The sequence below is a fragment of the Dasypus novemcinctus genome, chromosome 29, assembly GCF_030445035.2.
Source record: "Dasypus novemcinctus isolate mDasNov1 chromosome 29, mDasNov1.1.hap2, whole genome shotgun sequence".
In the NCBI taxonomy this organism is placed as follows: domain Eukaryota; kingdom Metazoa; phylum Chordata; class Mammalia; order Cingulata; family Dasypodidae; genus Dasypus; species Dasypus novemcinctus.
In genome coordinates this window covers 27,636,451-27,658,278 of record NC_080701.1, presented here as the reverse complement: position 1 = coordinate 27,658,278, position 21,828 = coordinate 27,636,451, and the positions used below count along the sequence as shown (strand labels likewise).

The 21,828-nt window shown below is 41.5% G+C and overlaps 1 protein-coding gene across 21 annotated transcripts in view; it reads right to left on the bottom strand.

Moving 5' to 3' along the window:
• The window catches only part of CSGALNACT1 (chondroitin sulfate N-acetylgalactosaminyltransferase 1), a 398,657-nt gene that overhangs the window by 121,508 nt on the left and 255,321 nt on the right, over window positions 1-21,828 (bottom strand). Inside the window, exon 3 of one of the 21 annotated variants that reach the window (XM_058290059.2) lies at window positions 19,439-19,551. The exons of 19 other annotated variants lie outside the window; for them this stretch is intronic. The gene's annotated coding sequence lies outside the window, so the exon portion shown is untranslated. Of the gene's footprint in view, window positions 1-4,330; window positions 4,428-19,438; window positions 19,552-21,828 lie in introns of those variants that run through there. One more of the 21 variants, XM_058290060.2, reaches the window with a different exon arrangement.

Sequence of the window (21,828 nt, the reverse complement as noted above, 5' to 3'; positions counted from 1 at the left end):
CAAGGTAGTAGAGATAGGAGGACGAATCAAGAGGGCGTTCCTGACCTTGAGGAGCTTAAAGGACAGAGGAGGATACAGATACGTCAGCAGATCCATCCACGAGCTAACCGCTATGATAGAGGAGCAAAAAGTATGGAGGGAGAATAGGAGACGTAGTCAACATTTAGCCCCACCTAGGGGCTTCAGAAGAGGCTTTCTGTAGGACAGGGGTTCTTTTTTTCTTTCTTTTGGTGAGTAATTTTATTTATTTATTCCAAACTAAAAATAAAGTTGCACTTGCTATTAATAGAGAAACTGCACCTTCCTAGGAGTAGTTGCTTTGAATAATGTGAACCAGTAACTGAAATTTCAACTTTAAGTAAATTGGTCCTAAGGACAAATTTTTCCTTCTTTAATAAAAATTTTATAGTGAATTAAGGCCTAAATAACATTAGTTTTATCTTTGATCTTCTTTGAGAAGAGCAACCTTCATTTTATTTTATGTATTTTATGTTTTTTATTAAATTGTCCTTTTTTTTTTTAAAGATACTTAACTTTTTTGTTCCATGGACCCCTTTGCTAGTCAGGTGAAAACCACAGACTCCTCTAAGCCCACGCGATGCCCTGTATAATTTAATAACTATCACACCTGCACCCACATGTCCCCACAAGAATAGAGTTTTTCTGAATTTCAATTCAGGCTCAGGGGCCCCTCGTTAAGAGCCCCCGCTGCTGGAGATAACATCTGGGCCAAGTCTTGAAGGAGTGTGACTTACGAGAAAGGATGAAAGAGCATTTCTGTCAGAGGTGACTGAAGACGAAGGCCCACAGGCCTGAAGCGACTGTGGGAATTGGGAAACGCGCCCCGGCGGGGAGCTGGCATGTGGCAGGCGGGGCCGGAGCAGCAGGAGCCGCCTGCACGGGGCCCGGGGAGGAGACGATGAGCTCGGGCCCATCCCTGGCTGCCCTCCCTGGGTCGGCCCCGCTCTGTGTCACTCTGACTTCTTCTTCAAACACGTTCGCTGAAGTGCCTCCGAGACATCCAGGCAGGGCTGGCAAATAAGCTAGAGCTCTACATCCGAGGACCTAACCATGGAAATGAGGGAGATGACCTTGGGGAAAAAAGAGGGTAAGGATAAAACCTCGTCCTGAGTCTGTAGGAACGCCGGCACTGAATGGCTACGACAAGGCTGTGAACCTGCAAAGAAGACTGTGAAGGAACTTGCGAAGAGATAGGACAATATGTTGCTGGAGGCGGGGGAGGCCCACGCGTCTCCAGGGCTAGCCAGGACTGAGCGGGGAAGTCGGCCTAATTCTGAAGTTCAATGTTGGGAAGCCCATTTCTGTCACATACCCAAGCCATGGGCTCCAAACTCGCCTTACAACAAATCTGTTATTTTGGCCTCCATCTGCCTAAATACTTTTTCTTCATTTGCTCACAACTAAGAAGAGAAAAACAAAAAAAAACCCCTGGCCTGACCCTCAGAGCAAGGCTATGGTATTCTCTTACTAGATACAAACCACATGAACAGAGAACATTAACCTCAGACAAGCTTACTCTGAGGTCATGATGAGATGAGACAAAATAGAGCCACTTCATAATTCTATCTCAGCACAGACAAAACAAAGTCAACATGCTACCCAGAAAATACCAAAACCCCCCTCTCTCGACTGACTGCCACTTCTTTACCAACTACACCTGCATCTTCTCTCCAGCCTCGCCGCGCCCACGCGGCCACCAGCCCCCTCCCAGGGAGGACAGGAGGTGCCCTGCTGGGGACAGAATCAGGCCCCTCCCAGGAGACGTGTTCGAGTCCCAACCTCTGGTCTTGTGGGTGTGAGACCATTTGAAAACAGGCCCTCAGGGAAACGGACTTTGGCCCAGTGGTTAGGGCGTCCGTCTACCATATGGGAGGTCTGCGGTTCAAACCCCAGGCCTCCTTGACCCGTGTGGAGCTGGCCTACATGCAGTGCTGATGCGCGCAAGGAGTGCCCTGCCACGCAGGGGTGTCCCCCGCGTGGGGGAGCCCCACGCGCAAGGAGTGCGCCCATGAGGAAAGCCGCCCAGCGTGAAAATAAAGTGCAGCCTGCCCAGGAATGGCGCCGCCCACACTTCCCGTGCCGCTGATGACAACAGAAGCGGACAAAGAAACAAGACGCAGCAAATAGACACCAAGAACAGACAACCAGGGGAGGGGGGGGAATTAAATAAATAAATAAAATCTTAAAAAAAAAAAAAAAAACAGGCCCTCAGAAGCTGCTATTACTAGTTTAGGTGTGGACTCATTTGTGAGTTGGATTTTCGATGAGCCTACGGGACCAAATTGAATCGGTGTGGGCCTCAGTCCATTTGACAGGAGTCCCGGGAAAAAGAGGAAATTCAGACACAGGCAGGAGAAGCCAGACGTCACAAGAGGCCAGAAAACGCGGCAGATCACCAGGTGACAGAAGCAGAGGTGCGAGCCACGGGACCTCCAGGATCGCCGCAGGCCAGCGCCACAACGCGGCAGACCCTGGGAGAGAGCACGGCCCGTCACAACCTTGACTCTGCACTTCTCAAAACTGAGAGCCTATACGTCTTTGTTGTTGAGGCCAACCAGCATGTGGCATTTGTCACAGCAGCTCTCGCAGACTAAGACATACCTAATCACAGAATCGCCTCCTCTTTCTGACAGCATCCGATCTATAGGGAAGCTCTACAGCCACAGACCCTCCCCCCAGATTATCCAACCAAACCCCAAATTCTATCATAGGTTCCCTCTCAGACCCTCCCACTGAAACAGCCCACGATTCCCCACGGCGAGTGTTCAGTCTTATGGCAATGAGAATGAGGGAGATGTCCAACTAAAAGTGGGCTCCTTGTGGTCTTTGACTGACGGGCAGTGACAGAGCTCAGACGTGGAAGATAAACATATCGAGCCCCCTGAGGCCCCACAAACATCATCAGGAGAGAAGTTCCCTCTCGGGAGGGGAGAAGTGGAAGGTGACTGGGGACGGGTATGCAAGGAGATGGTTGTTAATGTTACGATTTTATTTCTTAAGCTGACGGTGAGTATGTGGGTTTGTCATCTTTTTAATGAAATTTTTAATTCTGAGATTTTTAACAGGATACTTTTAAAAAGTATATCAGATGCTGCTGAGAAATCAAGTAAACTAAAGACTGAAAAACTCTCCTTTGAATTTAACGACATACAGAGGTTTGGTACGTTGAGTGAAAAGCCTTCTTGGGGAGATGATGGATGTAAAAGACTGAGAGTGGATTAGACAGAGCGCATGAAGGAAACAGAGACAATGAGGATAGAAAACTTATTCCACTGGTTTAGCTGCAAAGGGGAAGAGCAAGACAGGGCAAGCTCTAGAGAACTGAGAAGCCCATGGCGTCTGGAAAAGTACGGAGGCCGCAGCTGCTCCTGGGCAGCAGGTGGGTGGGCTACCTTCTGTGGTCCTCCTGGCTCCCCCAGTCCTGCTCAGGACCGGTGGAAGTGAGCGGGAGCCAAAGCAGGAGGAGGATGCTGTTTCCTTTGGTTTCATTTGACCTTAGGAGTTTGGCTCTTAACATTTAATAGACCACTGCAACCTCATCCCCATTACTACCTAGCAAGTATCAAGAACAGGGTAGGGAAGAAGATGTGGCTCAAGCAGTTGGGTGCCTGCCCACCATATGGGAGGTCCTGGGTTCAGTTCCCAGTGCCTCCTAAAAAAGACGAGCAAAACAGCAAGCTGATGCAGAGATGATGCAACTAGAAGATGCAACAAGGAAATGAAGTGGAAGACACAACAAGCAGGGAGCAGAGATGGCTCAAGTGACTGGGCACCTCCCTCCCACATGGGAGGTCCTGCGTATGGCTCCCAGTGTCTCCTAAAAAAGATGAGCAGACACAGAGAGCCCACAATGAACAGAGACAGAGAGCAGGCAGTGAGTGCAAACAAAGGGGTGAGGGGGAGAAATAAATAAATTAAATTAAACTTAAAAAAAAAAAAAAAGAAGAAGGGTGAACCAAAGGACGGTAAGGGAGAATGTGCTTACATAGTAAACAGAGAGAGAGAGAGAGAGTTTCATAACATCTGCAACTCTCTTAACAGATAAATGATATTTTTGCATTTAAGGTTTAGTCCCTCCCTACATCTGTAAAATTATAATCATGATATACAAACTTCAATTCAGAGGCTAAACTCTTACTTCCAAGAAATTGTGGAACCAACAGCAAAGCAGGAAAAAAAAAGTAGATTGCTCACAAAGTTAGCAAGACTTCACATCTCCCTCACAGACATTCTAGTGAGAAAGGGGTCGGTGAAGAGGAAAAAGTCACACAAAATGAGCAATAGGAGCAGTTTTGTTCAACAAACATACTTAGCTGCCAGCTGGCATCTGTGAAGCCATTTCTTCCAGCACAGCTGTCCTGAGGCTTTAGCCACGCTCTCTGCCACGCCCCGTAGCAACTCACTTCACGGAACTGGGACCAAGCCGATTTCAAGCCTGGACCTTCAGTTGTGCTCTGAGTTCTAACAATGCAAATCAATGATTATTTGGTTAAGCTGCCTTTTCCTATTAAATGAAAACTTGCTGGTGAAAAATAAATAAATAATTTAAAACTTTAGGCCTGTAAAGTTTTTAGTTTATTTAAAGGTTTATTTTATAAACCTTCATGATATTCTAATAAGGGAGACATATAGCTATCATTCTGATTTTCAAGATGAACGAAGTTAAGTCCCAAAAGAATATGCTTTCTAGATGAATCTGAAGTATTAGACCAGTCTGCCAAAATTTTCACTGGTCCCATACATAAGAATTATTAAGAAAGCAAATGTGTATCAAGTGGAACTCACATTAATTTTGTCCTGCTGACCAGATGTTCCTGGGACTGGTGAAGAAACACGGGGTCACACGGGCAGAATGCCCAGCTCACCTTAACTAGACTGATGGCTTTGAGTGAGTCGTGTCATTTATAAAACTGTCCTTATTTGCAAAACTTCTAGTTCTCCATCAAAACTTATGATTCAATGACAACAAAGTTGAAGCATCTCAACGTCCCATTTCCACTGCCACTCACTAAATGAAGCAACTTTGGTGAATCAGGACACTTCTCTGGACAAAGAGAGGTAAAACCTTACCCTTCTGGAGGCAGCAGCCCTGAGCGTTCTACCTCTTCAAAATGTAGCAGAGTTGGAACTTTACATCAACTATTCCTTCTTTAGAAGCAAAGGAACTTTAGTTTCTACCTTTGGAAGCAAAGGAACTTTAGTTTCTACAACCGAATGCAAGTTTGCTTTCATGCCCTGCCTGCACGAAGCAGAGACCCTGTCCTATCCCTCTGGGCTCCACTCACTGCAATCCAGTGCTTCTTTTCGGTCGGATCTGAGTGTTACTATGTCAATCATTATCCACTTCGGAGCTCAGTCCCTTCCCAGCAGACAGTAGCTTCTAGGGCTCCTGGAGGGGAGGCATCTGCTTCTCTGCATCTCTCTCCCTCCTGCCTGCTGCTAGCTTTTTCCCTTTTCCCTTTGCAAGAAAACCATCCTGACATCACATCCTGCACCCATACTCTGCTTTACAGTAAATGCCTGGGCTGTCAGCTTGCTTGTAGGAAAACACCGATCCCTTCCCCGCCTTCTTTCTCTCTCGCAACAAAGCCTAGCTTTGGGAAACATAAAATGCTTGCATTGAGATTATTGTCTCACTATGGATCTTACAAACAACTCTTGTTTTGACCCTGGAAACCCAGCGATGGCTGCTTTACCCAGGCTTTATCCACCCTCCCTGAGAAACAAAAAAGATCCCAGTTTCAAGAGCTGGAAAGCTGCAGCGCAACAAGGAACAATCAGAGGTGCCTGGGAACGAGGACACAGGGGTTGGGTATTTCCGAACACATGAACCACGTTACAAAAGCCTTCCCGAGCTGTCCTCTCCTTTCCATTCCCTTTCACACCTCTCCTGGAGGTTCCGGCCACTATACACCAGCTCCCTTGCCAGCTGCCCACTTCAGACCCCCTCCACAGCTGCCTTAGAGCTTTCCTAAGCCACAGCTTCCATCGGGACTTTAGCAAGTCAAGGACGGGCAACTCCTCCCGCCCACCTTCGGGATCCTTCCAGCCGGCCCTCTCCCTGCCACGCAGCCTTGCCTTCCAGCCTGGCCAGAAGGTGGGAGCACGGGGGCCACCCAAAGACTCGGGGAGCCCTCCATCTCCACGCAGCTGGCTCACCCCTCGGCAGAGATGACGGGGCGAGCGAGGGAGCCCCTGAAATGCCTAGATGGGGGGCCATCCAGCCCAGAGAAGCCAAGTTCACAAATACAGTTAGCCCTCCACATCGCCTGGGCTAGGGACCCCCGCAGAAAAACTTGGGGGCCCTCCTTTTGTACCAGAGAAGAAGGCCGAATTTTTTTTTCTTTTATGGGGTGTTTACAGTACCTTATTGTAAAATGCATATATTTTATGCATTTCTGAGATTCTAAACTTCTCTGTTGCCTGCTGGCCTTCAAGTGTCGTCTGTGGCTTCCGCAAAACTCCCCCAAAATTCCCTTTTAATTTCTTACGCCACCCCACGATATGGTGAAACCGTGATGGGGGAAGTCCCAACGTGGAAGGGATAACTGTGCTGTCAGTACTCTGTACTAGGGTGAATAGAAAATAAGCTGCTGCTCACCCATACTCAGCACTGCCCTCCTGCCGCCCCATGTTCATGTCGTAATATTGCCGAAATGTCTTCTCTTCTCTTTCCTACTTTCTTTTCGGTTTATCTCTTTCTAAATCCAACTCCTCCTTTAAGATTCATCTGAAATGCCAAATAGTTCATGAGTCTTTTCTCTACTGCTATATATTCTATCCTGCTTGGTCTTTAAGCACTTTGATTTTAACTTTCTCATGGCTCACGTTATATTCTGGCACAGATCATATTTATTTATGTACTACATAGCCTACCAACAAACTGTAAGCTCTCCAACAGCAAAGAAAGGCTCGTTCATTTTGTATAATAACAGCATAAAGCCACAGAAAAATACTGTTCCAATTTGTCCAGCTCCAACAATATACTTATCATAATCCTCCTTGATATGGAAATACTTTAATAGAATAGATTTTTATAAAGGTAATTTTTTTCAAGGAATATATAATCTCACTGGGGAGGAAAAAAATCAGATAGATGAAAACTATCTTAAATACAATTTATTTTAAAAGGCTAAAAAGATGTTCCAACCCATAATGGGATAAAAAAGAGAATCTTTAGTTTATCAAAATACAGCCTCCCTGGGAAGTGGATGTGGCTGAAGTGATAAGGCCTCCGCCTACCATATGGGAGGATCCAGGTTCCATCCCTGGGGCCTCCTGGTGAAAAAGAAGAGAAAGCGTGCCCACGCAGCGAGCCCATGCCCGCGCAAGTGAGTCACACAGCAAGATGATGACACAACAAAAGAGAGACGAAGGGGAGAGTCAAAGTGAAGCACAGCAGAGACCGGGAATTGAGGTAGTGCCATGGACAGGGAACCTCTCTCCCCATCAGAGGTCCCCAGGATCGAATCCCTCCGAATTCTAGAGGAGAAAGATGAGAAGACAAAAAAGAGAAATAGATACAGAAGATCACACAGCGAATGGACACAGAGAGGGAAAAAAAAAACCCAGCAGTGTGGGTGTGAGGGAGGGGGATGGATAAATAAATAAATAAATAAATAGAAATCTTTAAAAAAAAAAATACGGCCTCCCCATCCCTATCCACAGTTACTTGTTTGGAGGCACTCAGATCCAGCATTTGGTCTTCTTTGAACGGTCTAAATTTAAAATAAAATACATTATATTCAGTGATACGTAAAAAATAAAGTTAAAAATACCCTCAATATTAGCAAGTTCATTGTTAGAGACACTATTAAGCTGCATATGAGAAGTTACATAATAAAAAAGCAAATCCCAGGGGAATTTAGCTCCAATCCCTTGCATTCCTATAAATGGTGACATGTAAGCAGGAAAACACTGCAGCAGCCAGTAAAGCAGGGGCCACAGAAGCTTAAATGAAATTCACCAAGAACCATTTCTTGGCAGGAGTAAAGCAGAAGGAATAGAAAATTGAATCAGAAATGGAAAAAACCCCAAGTGACCTACCCTCTCTCACACGTATGTAAAACACCGTCACAGGGAATGACAGTTTAAAGCGGCATTAAAAATGCTGGGAAAAAACAAAGTAATAAGCAGTTTATGAGACTCAGCAGTTTATTAGGAGTAGCAGGAAGTTTGTAATCTGAACAATCTCAGTGATTATAACAATATATTTTGTGTCTATTGCACTTCACAATATTTTCTCCCAGAAGAAGCTTCAAATGCCAGACAGCTGACAAAATATATGGGGTGGCTGATAGAGCCAAAAGTTGTTGCCAGGTTAAAATAGTTAAGTACACAATGACCACAGCAGACCAGAAGAAGTATTTAAAACAGACCAGCAAAGGTTTAAAATCATTTGTGTTGGTGTTTATGTGTGATGAATCTGGACTCAGATGGGATCTCCCTTCATAAGACTTTCATGCTAATGTGCTGGAGGTGCAGTTAATGTTGGGGTTTAAGATATATTTAGGGGATTTGAATCTCTGGACTGACAATGTGATAGCCAGATCCTGAGCCTCAACAGACTCCAGCACCTACAATCTGATTTATTGGACTTACCACACTCAGCTAAGATGGAGGTGAAGAAGGACAACCACCACACCATGGAGCCTAGAGTGATTACAACTGAAAATGGGAGGATTGCATCCAGCATCCAGGTGGAATCTGAGCCTCCTCTTGACATAAAGGTGCAATGGACACAACCAATCCAGTGTCCACATAGAAGAGGTGGCATTGGATTGGGAAAAGTGGACATAATGGACAAAGGGTATGGGGAAAGGCAGGAAGAGATGAGAGGTGGAGGCGTCTTCGGGACATGGAGCTGCCCTGGATGGTGCTTCAGAGGTAATCACCGGACATTGTAAATCCTCACAGGGCCTACATGATGGAATAGAGGAGAGTATGGGCCATGATGTGAACCAATGTATATGAGGTGCAGAGGTGCCCAAAGATGTACTTACCAAATCCAATGGATGTGTCATGATGATGGGAACGAGTGTTGTTGGGGGGGGGGGGGGAGAGGGGGGGGTGGGGGGGTGGGGTTGAATGGGACCTCACATATATATTTTTAATGTAATATTATTACAAAGTCAATAAAAAATAAAAAAATTATAAAAAAAAAAAAAAAAAAAAAAATAAAATCATTTGTGGTAAGGGAAAGAATGAGCAAAGAGATAGGTTTCTAATACATTTTTAATTTTTAACCTATTCTCAAATTATCTACCCACCTGTGGACTACATCAGAAAATGAACGAGAAAAGAGATATTCTTTCTCATTTTAAATTTTATACAATAATTATCATAGTTTCCTGCTTTTTAGAGGCCTGCAAAAAATGTTAAGGGTGTTCTCTCTGCAGCATCTCAAAGAAGGGTTCGTCATCCAAGCTGCTCCTTAAATATTTCCAAAACTATGGTCTGAGTTGACTCAGTAATTTACAACTTCTGGTCCCATGCCAGCAAGAAGAAATGGGATAAAGGTTGTCTATTATTTGTAATGGACCTTCTTGTAGTGGGCAAGTCATCAACTGAACTCTCCTTATTAAATGGCTTAGGAAAAAAAAATAGAGTACACGCATTCTCAAAATCTAAATTTTCATTAATAACAATAAAATCTTTTTGAACCTAGGCAATGATTAATAACCCATATTAACAGCAGAGTATTAAGGTTTTGCTTCTCATAATCCAGGCAAACATAATGCTCCAATTCAATTTCTGGCAGTTTAAAAACTAAACATGATTCTAAATGAAAGAAGATGAATTGAATCCATGCATGTAATCAAACGTTATCAATCATATTACAGGCTATAGAAGAGAAATTGCAGGAGCTTAACAATCAATGCAAAAACAAATTTTGACAAAATTCAACACCCATTCATGAATTTTTAAAACTCAAATTAATCAGAAGATAAACAAAATCTCTCAGAAAACTGAGAATGATAGGAACTTTCTCTACTGGATAAACATATCTATAAAATAACTCCAGCTAGCATTATACTTAATAGTGAAATCCTTAATGTTTTCCCCAAGAGATTGGGAATAAAGCCAAAATATCTACTTTCACCACTTTCACTCAATACGTTACTGGAAATTCTAACCATTGCAATAATACATGAAAAGGAAATAAAAGGTATACATATTGCAAAGAAAGAAAGAAAACTATTCGTATTTGCAGATGGCATAATTGGCTATATAGAAAATCCCAAGTAATCTACCAAAAAAAGCTCCTAGAACATATAAGTGAGTTCAGCAAGGTCAGAGGATATAAGATCAATAGAAAAAAACCAACTGCATTTCTAAACACTGGCAATGAACATGTGGACACTGAAATAAAAAATACACCATTCCCAATCTCTCAAAAAAAAAAATGAATTAGATAAAAATCTAATAAAATACAGACCAATTTGTGTCCTGAAAACTACAAAATGCTGATGAAAGAAATAAAAGAAAATGTAAATAAATTAAGAGCTATATCATGATTATGGATTAGAAGCATCAAAATAGTTAAGATATAAATTCTCCCCAAATTGATATACAGGTTTAATACAATTCCTACCAAAATCTCAGCAAGATTTTCTGTACATATAGACAAGATTATTCTAAAGTTTATATGAAAAGCTGAAGGAACTAGAATAGCTAAAACATTTAGAAAAATAAGAATATAATGGGAGGAATCAGCCAACCTGAGTTCAAGGATTATTATATGGTTACAGTAATCCAGAATGCAGGCTTGGCAGAGGGACAGACACGTAAGACAAATTAAACAGAAGAGAGAACCTAGAAATAGACCCAACTGATGTGTCCAGCTGACTTTTCACCAAGGTACAAAATTAATTCAATAGAGAAAGGACAGTCTTTCAACAAATGGTGCTAGAGCAACTGAACATCCACAGGCAAAAAAATTTCAGCTTAAGTCTCACACTATATATAAAACTTAACTCATAATGGAGCACACACTAAAATGTCAAACATAAAACTATAAAACTCAGGAAAAAACAAAAGAAAAAATCCTTGGAATCTAGGGCTAGACGAAGAGTTCTTAGATTAACAACGAAAGTACCATCCATAAAATGAAAAATTGATAAAAATTTTAAACTCCTGTTACACAAAAGACTTTGTTTAAAGAATGAAATGATTAACACTGATTTTCCACTGGGGAAGGTATTTGCAAATCACACATCTGACAAAGGGCCACTCTCTAGAATGTATGAAGAACTCTTGAAACTCAACAGTTTAAAAAAAAAAAAAAAAAACCCAATTAGAAAATGGCCAAAAAACCATGAACAGTTATTTCACCTGGTGGAAAATCAGGCAGGAAGTCAAAGCAATGATCCACTGGTAACAGTGGATGGAATGAGGGAGCAGATAACGGACGTGTGGAGAAGCGAATGTTGGACGTGGGATGGCCAATTTGGGTGGGGAAGTAAAGAGAAGGAGGTGTCAAGGATGACATGAGCCATCAGGTGAACGATGGTGGAACTTCCCAAGCTGGAGGAGATTGGATGAGGTAGAAGCTAGGATAGAAAAACAATGAATTGGACTTTAGATGGGGCAACTTGGAGATGACAATTAGTAGAAATGGCGAGCTTTGTACCATTCTCTCCCCACACCTGGTTCTGGGTGATAAAAGCCAGCATTTTGTGCAACCCTGTGTCCACCTTCCCAGATTCCTCCACACTGTCCCACTGTCCCTTCTTTGAGCCCACGCAGCTCACCACTATCTCCAGACTGTACACTTCTCCTCCCTCTGCTGGAATGCTTTCCCTGAGAGCGCTGCCTTCCTGGCTTCTTCTCACTCATGTGGTCTCAGCTGAGGTATTTTCTCCTCAGAGCGCCTCTATAAAGCAGGAGTCACACCAGGCACTCCCTCACATTCTGTGTTTCATTTTCCTCATAAACTATCTTAAATAATCTTTTTAATTAAGGTTTTCGTTTATTGTCTGCTTCCCCTCCAATAAAGCTAAGTCCCTCAGACAGCGACCTCCTTCTCTGTTCTCACTCTAGTCTTAGAACAGAGCCTGACCTACAGATGGCACCGAGTAGGTGTTTTTTGCCTGGCAGAGAGGAAGGGAGGGAATTTAAACCAAGGTTTCTGTAAATCACAAATATCAGGAAGAATGGCAAGTAGAAAAATGTCTTTAAACAAGGCCAAGCACGGTAATGCGAGACTGTCTAGATTACAACATGCCGCCCAGACTGAGGGACACAGTCATCTGACTCAAGGCTGCACCAGTCGGACCCCACGGGGAATATGCACAGAGATGTGTCACACAGCAGTATTACCACCGAGGAAAAAACGGAAACAGCGGACACTAGAAATGTTATCCATGGGGCCTGTGAAGGCCCTGCCAGGCCGTGCCCCTCGCACACTCCTGCCTGAGGGGTTGACCACGGGCCATCGAGCAAAGAGGGACAGGGAGATGGCCACGGAGGGCGGGGAGCAGGGGTAGACGCCTGTGAGGGAGCCTGGGAAAAAGTTCTGTCTGGGGAGCGGATGTGGCTCCAGCGGTTGAGCGCCTGCTTCCCACACGGGAGGTCCCGGGTTCGGTCCCTGGTGCCTCCTAAAAACGAAAACAAACGAAAAACCCAACGCAGGGGAGCCGATGTGGCTCAGCTGTTGAGCGCCGGCTTCCCACACACGAGGTCCCAGGCTTATTCCATGGTCCCGGTACCATAAAAAATAAAAAAGAAGATCTAAGAGGAGTGGTGGTGAAGAGTCGGGCTCCTCAGACTTCTCCCTCTTGAATGAAGAAATATTGAGACCCAACTTAAATTTCTGATGTCTATTTTCATAAATATCTGCTTCGTAATGAAAAATAAATTTAATTCCTGAATGTTTCTATTTTCCCATTCCTTAAAATAAGGGTTGAATATTACCACGGTGACAGAGTAAGATGCTCCAGGCTTCCACCCCCTCCACAGAGGTTTCAAACAACAAGCGAAAACGTGTAGAACCACATTTCTCAGAGTTCTAGAAAACAGTTACAGGACTACAGTACCAAATCAAGAAAAGGGCAACTAAAACCAGCAGGAAAACCTCCAGGGGCCTTTGTTGACCCTTCTCCCATCTATGCTAAATGTCTTGCACTGGTTACTTAATGTGCTTAAATAGTGAACATCCTTGATCTTAGGAAATATACATGGAAGAGTTAAGTGTAAAAGGAGTGTGATGTATGAAATCTACTCTCAAATGTTTAGAAGATGACTAGATAGCTAGATTAGATAGATAGATAGATAGATAGATAGATAGATAGATAGATAGATAGATAGGTAGGTAGGTAGGTAGATAGATAGATAGATAGATAGATAGATAGATAGATAGATAGATAGATAGATAGATAGATAGATAGATAGATAGATAGATAGATAGATAGATAGATTAGGTAGGTAGATAGATAGATAGATAGATAGATAGATAGATAGATAGATAGATAGATAGATAGATAGATAGATAGATAGATAGATAGATAGATAGATGATAGAGTGAGTGAGCTAATGTGGCAAAATATTAAAGTAGTAAATCTGGGTAAATGGATAGGGGGCATTTGGGAAATCTCTGTACTGTTTGTGTATTATTTTTACAACTTTCCTGTAAGTTTGAAATTATTGCAAAATTAAAAATTTAAGGAAAAAATATAAGTGCCTGGACTGGAAGAATGGAGGGCCACCTTTAAGCAAGTCCCTTTAGGCTCATGTTGAAAATTGCTTTTGGCATTCCTCATTTGAATCTCACAGCATTTGACGGAAAAGGTCTTCAATTATCAGCAGATACTAGAATCGAGACAGGGTATGTTTATACAAAATAAGAGGAAAGTTAGGCATCGGTCGCTCTTATGGGGAAAATATCCCCCTATCCAAATAGATTGTCTCATTTCTGATGGAAAGAAAGTATTTTTTTTTTTAATTTTAAAAAATTTTTCAAAAACAAGGAATCATTTTCGGAAGGCTATTGACTGTGAGCTACTTGATTTTGACAAGAATTTCCTTCCAAGTATACAAGAAAGAAGAAAGTACCAGGAAAACATACACACACGCAGACTGTTATTGTTCACTGGAGCTTATTGGTTAAGCCCAAAGGAAAGTTATTTAAATTCCCTGCCAAGAAAACAGTGTCAGTCAAAGTAGAGCTGTGTCGCTTAAGCCATAAAAGGGACGAATGTTCATTTCACAAAAGATTGAAACTATGCCAGTGACAAAGGGATCATTAACCGTTTAAACAATAAGATCAATAGTATGGTTCCTTGTAACAGTCCCCTAAGTCCCAGATCGCTCATCCTACTTTTCTCTTTTCCTCTACAATTGCTTGCTGCTCTCCCTCTTTTCCACCTCCTCAGGTTGTGAATGACACCTTGTGAAATCCTAATGGAGTTACAGTCAGGGACGGTGATTCATTTGCACGGGGGTGTTTTAAGAATCTGTGCAAGAGAAGCAAAACACATTTTATGTCTTTAAGTATGAAGTTAAATAGGCAGCCACTGCTGCGAGCCATTTTCGCCCCATCTCCGCATTTTTTATTTACCTATCAAAAATCCTTTTTAATTCATTTGATTTTTGTGAATAGCTGTCATTTAAAACAAACCAAAAAAAAAAAGACTAAAACATATTTTCCGAACTGTTTTAATTGCCTAAATGGCTCTAAAACTGTTGGATTAATTTTATAAAAGTAACATTTTAAGCACTTTTATAAGCCCTTTCTAGATTCCAATTCTATTTCCTAATAAACCCAATTTAGCTTCCCCACTTAATATTGACTATCAAAGAGGTATAAGCTAATCCAAGCATAGATACCCATGGGTATACTTGTTCAGCAACAAGCAGATAGCATGTTCTCATCTAATCCTTTCACAGGGAAACTAAATTTAAATTGTGTGATGCCCAAGTCTGAGAGTTTGAAAGGTAATCACCTGCTTATGCAAAATGTAACCCAAATTATCTGGGAATTGCAATGGAAAGAATATTAGGAACAAGTGGTTTTTAAAAACTGAAGTACAGCGTTCAGAGAAGTCAAGCTTTTCCCTCTTAGGTGCCAGATGTCTTGATCATATGCAAAGCCTGATCTTGATGACAGTTCAGAGGAGCAATCAGAACCACCACTTTGCCATCTGCCTTCACTATCACCGAAGGCTCAGTCTATTTTGACAGTATTTACAATAAATGAAATGCAAGCCTAGCTGGAAAGAGTTAACACGCAGGCCTGCGGCTACTATACTTAGAAAAGCCGGCTGGCAAGGGTGGCCCTTGGCTGGCATCCAGAATAGCTGGGCGGAGTTTCCGACACCACTCTGCAGAGCTCCCTAACTGATAAGGTTGTTTCAGTGTGCCTGGACTGCTGGCACAGCGTGGTGTAGGGGGAATGCCCGCCTTCCTTCTGAGAGTTTAAAATTTTACTAAGGGTTGCAAGGCAGAGGACGCCTACAGGACCAACCTCCAACAAAAACCTCTAAACTCTGGGTCTCAAAAGGGCTTCTCCAGGCAGAAACGCCGCACACATGTGACTGCATTTTTTGTGGCTGAAGGGAGCGTGTGCTCTGGGTGAGCTCTCGCTGGAGAGGAGAGAGCAAAGAAAGCCTGTGGCACGTGGCTGCCTTCAGACCCGCCCTGGGCCTCTTAGCCTTATTAGTATGTCTGTGTCATTGTAATACATCTTAGCCATGAGTGAAACTACATCCTGAGTCCTTTGTGCAAACCACCAAAAGTGGGGGTCATCGTGGGGACCCCAGAAACAAGGTCTAACCAAAAGGTTAGCTCTGATTACCGGGTAGATATTTTGTTGGTTAATTTTTCTAATGGGGAAAACAGAAGGCCAACATGAAACGGAGCCCTGCAATCAGTTTGGAGTTTTAAGAGATATGAATATGCTTGTTTTCCTTTCATGAAACCCACTAACAACCTGATGTGATTAATGTAATGTCTTCTATTATGGAGATGCTACTGTAACTTTTTACAGGGCTTTGTTTTGTTTTTGTTTAGTTTTGCTGCTCTTTGGCTTATGGAAAAAGAATAGTTTGGGGACCACAAGGACATGGCTGTCAAACTTTAGATTTAGACAAAGCCTGAATAGTAAATCTGTTCCTTGCCAGAGGCAACAAAATAAAGCTGAGCAGACAGCTGGAATATGTGTTACCACCATGGTGACTAAAGGTTTTATTTCACTAATTCAATTTTAAGAAAAATATAATTTAATAGGACACAGTTCCACTGTTTTTTAAACATATAGTTTGAAGATATTGGGAACAAATTATCACTGAGTAACTTTTACTTCGGAAATACTGTACATATTTAATGTGAAAACTCAGATAGCTAAAGAATATGAAATTTTAAAATTTTCCCTGTGGTGAAAGAAACAAACCATACAGATTCCTGTTAACTCTGGAAGAAGAAATTACTTTAGAAATACATAAAACCAAGGGTCAATCAACTGATTCCAAATAGAATGCACCTGCTTGAATGGCCTCCTTGCTATTTTAACCACTATGATGTTAGGAACTATAGAGAAGATTGAAAACTGGCTTATCCAAATATTTCATTAAACTTCCAGAGTATGGAATACGACCCAATAGCTATGCTGGGGAATGCCAGGGATAAACTAATAAACCTCTAGCAGCTAAAAGCTCAAGCAATTCCTGGGCAGAATTTTCACTATATAATAGGTCCAATCTTCATCAATTTTCCTGGAAAACTGATGACAAACCATCTCATCCTCCAAATGGGGACTGTGCATCTAAGAAAAGTCCATTCAGGAAGACAACAAAGATTTAAAGTTTATACCTTTACCTTTCAAAAAGGGAAGCTTTCAAAGACAAAAAATGGGAACCATGAGAGAAGCCAGTTTATTCTTTCCAACATTTTCTATTTCCAATAATTGGCTCATAGGACTACAGTGAAATCACAACTGCATAGGGGCTCCGGAGGTTAATAAGTCTAAAGCACAACAAAGCCACTTCCATATACTCCTGAGGTTAGAAAATACGTTTTTCTCCAATGAAACTGTTAAAATCATATTTCCAGAGCTTACTGATTAAAGACTAAGCTTGCCTATCCAGCAGCCAGAAGACCCTGTTCACAAGAAGGCAAGCAGCCGCCATATTTGATCTCTCTTCCCCTGTAGCAGGAACTTAGGATGTCTTCTTCTTTGAGCATGGATGAGATAAATAAAATCCCAATTCCTATAAACCAATGTACATTTAGGTGAAGACTTGAATTCACAGATAAGCCAGTCATAGAAAATGAGACTGTGAGAACGTTCTCACAGACTTATCCTAGAAAAGCAGCCCCTTCCGTATGATGTTTGGGAAGGTAGAAAACACCACCATTGGTTTTGCCAGATGCACCACTGGATGGCAAGTTTCTTGACAGCCAGCACTTGGTTGTACTTAATTTTTCATTCCTCCCCAATGCCTAGTACAGTGCTTCCAGTGTAACAGGTACTCAATAGATGTTTCTAGATGAATGAAATGAGTATTTAAAGAGACAAGATAGTAAAATAGAGAAGAAAATCTCTGAAGAAGGAAATGAGTCAAATTATCAGACTGAACAACAATTAAGCGTTTCCTCCCATGCCCAGGGTGGAAGACTCTGAGAAGAGCCGATGAGGAAAGAATATGGTGATCGTATTTTTCTAAAACAACAGAACATACACACACACACAAAAGGAAAGCACAAAGTTTGCAAAACACAAGTAAACTTATGGGGCATGACAGAGTCTGAAATTCAGATAGCCCATGTAAATTCAGGACACATGGTTTCAACAGTATTAAATCAAATAATTATAGTAATTTACTCTCCATTTAACATAAGAAAAACAAAGGATTTTACCAGGAAACACTAGATCTATTTTATCTATTGAAATCAACCGCACAAATAAGTATACGTAGAACAATCTGGTAGACATAATTTATATATTCACTGATCTTTTTATGTCAAATATACCAAAACTATTTCTCTAATCATCTTTTGGTAAATTTTAATTAATTATAATTTTATTTAAAACATGATCAGACTTGGACCATAAGTAAAGAGAAAGATTCTACTTCTGTTCCTCATTTGGATTAAGCCTCAGAAAAAGCAGTAAGCGATGAGCAGATGTCCAAAATGTGGTTTTAGTTTTGCATTATCCTTTGGTATCATGGTTTAACATATTTTTTTTAACCAGGACTCAGGACATATTTTTATATCAGTTATATTCTTGGGTTTGGAAATACAAGCAGAGTCTACTTTGAGGCACCGGTGAGTTCTCAAGAGGGTTTTCTGGAAAATGACTGTCAGATATTTCTGTGGAAGAGGCTTCTGATGATTCAGCTACTGTCAGCTCCCTCTTTGAAGGGCATCTTGTCAGTTGATCAACTTTGTGAAGCCACCCTGCATTCAGACTTTGCGTGATACCGTTCCTGGGCCCTTTTACAGAGCCAGGATCCCAGCTTGGACTGGAACCAAAGTTCTTTGAAAAGGAACAGCACCCCGGGTCCCTTACCTGTCTTTTAAGGCTTCATCTGGGTGTGGCTAGAGATTCAAGGCTTAAAACAGGTTATTAGTAATTTAGCAGGACTACATACATACATAATTGCATGATGAGCAAGGAGTGGGTGGTAGGTCAAGGAGAGAAAAACATGGAAGATGATTTTCGTTGTCTGTCATTATCGAAACCAGCAAGTAGGGATGGATTTATTAAGAACAGCACTGACTCTGCGGGGGCTACCACTGCCAGTTGACTGAATCAAATTGGGAATTTATCACTTTTTTTTTCAGGAGGTACTGAGAGTGAACCCAGGACCTCATACATGGGAAGGAGGCACTCAACCACTGCTTACATTTGCTCCCCAATGAGAGTTGATTTTTACATTTGGTTGGTTGGTTGGTTGTTTTAGGAGGTACGGGAGATCAAACCCAGGACCTCGTGTACGGGAAGCAGAAGCTCAACCACTTGAGCTAAATCCACTCTGGGAATTGGTCAGACTTTAAAGGCCAATTTCTGATCCATTCGTTAAGGTTTCTGTGATGGTTAACATCCTGTGTCAACTTGGTTAGATTATAGTACCCAGTTATTTCATCAAACACTAACCTACCTACGGCTGTGCAGGTATTTTGTAGATGTGGATAACATCGACGATCAGTTACCTGAAGTAAAGAGATTGCCCTCAATGTTATATGAGGACCTCATCCAATCAGTTGAAGGCCTTAAGAGCAAAAACAGGTTACCCAGAGCCAAAATTCTGACTCAAGACTGCAGCACAAAATCCTACCTGCACTGGTCTGCACTACGTATTTCAGATTTGCCAGCACCACAATCATGTGAGCCAATCCCTTAAAATAAATCTTTTTACTCTATTGGTTCAATCTCTCTGGAGAACCCAACATAGACTAAAAAGAGAATTTCACTTACATTCTGTAACTATTCAGCAGGAATGTACAAGGTTCAAAAGGACTCCCTGCGAGGAGATGCTTGGAGAACTTACTGAGAAGAGTGCAAGGCTCTCTTCTCAAAGTAACTCTGGCCTGCAAGGAAAAAGTGATTGTGGGAAATAGTAAGAAAACCGTGATGGGAAAAGATAGCACCGGATAAAGAAAGAGAGCAGTTATTTCTTCTTTTCCCCCTTTTCTAAAAGGTTGACGTTTGAGCTGGAAGCCAGGCTTAGACCGAAATCATCTCTACCTGTTGTTTCTGGATGGTCCACAGGCAAGAGCCTGTGAAGAGAGCCCAAACCTCAGCTGATTTAGAAGCATGGGCAAGTAGGGATCTCATATACTCTAGCTTTTGTTCATTGCATTTCTTCTATTCCAGTAACTCTGAGACAAAGAAGACTTGTCCCATTTTTCAGATATTTGCAAGAATGATGGAAGTTACTAACATGAGAATATTTATATGGCTGTGCATTGTTAGAGAACATTCCAAGTATTTACTTTCTAAATGATGCGACAGCAATTTTGGTTATGAACATTCTAGCTTGCTTTATGACCCATGCTTAATTCTTAATGGTGCTTTCTTGTTTCAATGGAGAATGACAAGGTATAGTTGTTCTAACAGCTCTATTGAGGTTTCACTTTCATAAATTCCTTAAAATTCAACAGAGGTAAAGGCCAATACGTTGTTAAAAGTGACAGAGTCTAGTAAGTTCTGAGTAGCCAATCAGTTTCATACAGTTCGACTGCTATAGTGGTAATAAGATGGATATAAGAGCATTTTGTTGCCATTTCTGAGAAGGGAAAAATGAAAAACCGTTAACACTGAAACACAACCCCTTTGCCATACATTAAAGCCAAGTTTTTTAATTTACTAAAATGAAATTTAAATATGAATTTATTATTGGTAATTAAATTATTCCAACTATAAATTCATTAAATTTTACCAAAAGTATCTGACCAGTAAGTAATACTGAGAAGCGAAGGAAAGAGGAGAACTTACTTAAAGAGCAGATGGGGACAAGATGAACTCTGCCTGGCCCTGAGGAAGTGGAGGGTGCTCCTAGAGGGGTGGTGAGACAGGGCGAAGAAGGGAGAGCAGCTACCATTTGACTAAGATTCTGCCATTTTCCGAGAAACTCCTATATAACATACTCCTCACATTAACTCTGCGGGAAGTTGTCTGGAAGCGTCCAAAGCCGGAAGCAGATCATTACAGGATTGAGTATTAAAAGTTTCAAATAAATAGCGCATTTGTATTATATTTCAATCAAACACTAACAAACCCTACCCATGAAAATCAGAAGCAGCAATTTGCCTATGTCATTACAACTGGAATTTCCCTCGAGTAAGGCAAATTTAATTCCAAAGGTCCCGGCACCTTATTCTAAAGCATAATAAATATTAAAGAACAAATTAGACTCTACATGTGTGAATAATAAAGCTATGTTCTCACAAATTCCAGTGTCAGGTATCAAGCCAACCATGGTTCTAAACTCATGGCTCACTCTAAACTAAAAAAATATGTTACCTTTTCAATAAATTCCAAAAACTCATCGCTCTTAATTTTTATCAGATAAATATTAACTCTTTAGTGTTTTGTGAGATAAATTAAAATTTTATACATGCAGAAATACTTTTTATGTAAATGGATTTTACTTTTATGAAAGTAATACATGCACATAATTTTAAACTCTAACTGTACTACAAGGTTTATAATTTAAATTAACAGCTGTTTTCCCTCCCCCACCCACCCATTATTGAATCCTGTTGATGAAAGGGAATCATTTTCAACTCTTTTAGCTAGTCTTTCAGCATGTGCCTTCATATTTTAAGTAATATTCTTCAACTGCTATTTCTTATCCATTTTTAATACTATGTATTGACTTCTTTCTGTGGAAGATGAGGGTTTAGCTCTCTTACCATCTACATATCTCCTTTGCCTACCAACAACCTCTCAATTTAAGTATATCACAATTCTTGTTTATAAGTATATTCTGTATATACATTACATTATTATGTCTCTTTAAAATATTGTTCATAGCTGAGCCCAATAATATTCTCTAATTATACTTTGCTTTGCAAACCGTTTGTTTTTCTTGATATTGGTGATTGCCTCCGTTTTCTTCATTTACTTGATTTTTTAAAATGTATCTAACACTAATTCTCCCCATACTCTAATACAGAGCAAGAACACCCATCCTGTCGCCGATCATTAGGTTTTTTCCCCAATCTGTTTCCCCCCCTTAGGCCATCTCCCCTGGCTCTCCACCCTTCTGTCCACCTGTCCAAACTCCAGTATGGAAAGGTCAGTCCCTAAGCCTGACAAAGGCGATGTGCAGGGATCACCGTAGAAATTCCAGGAACCTCCCA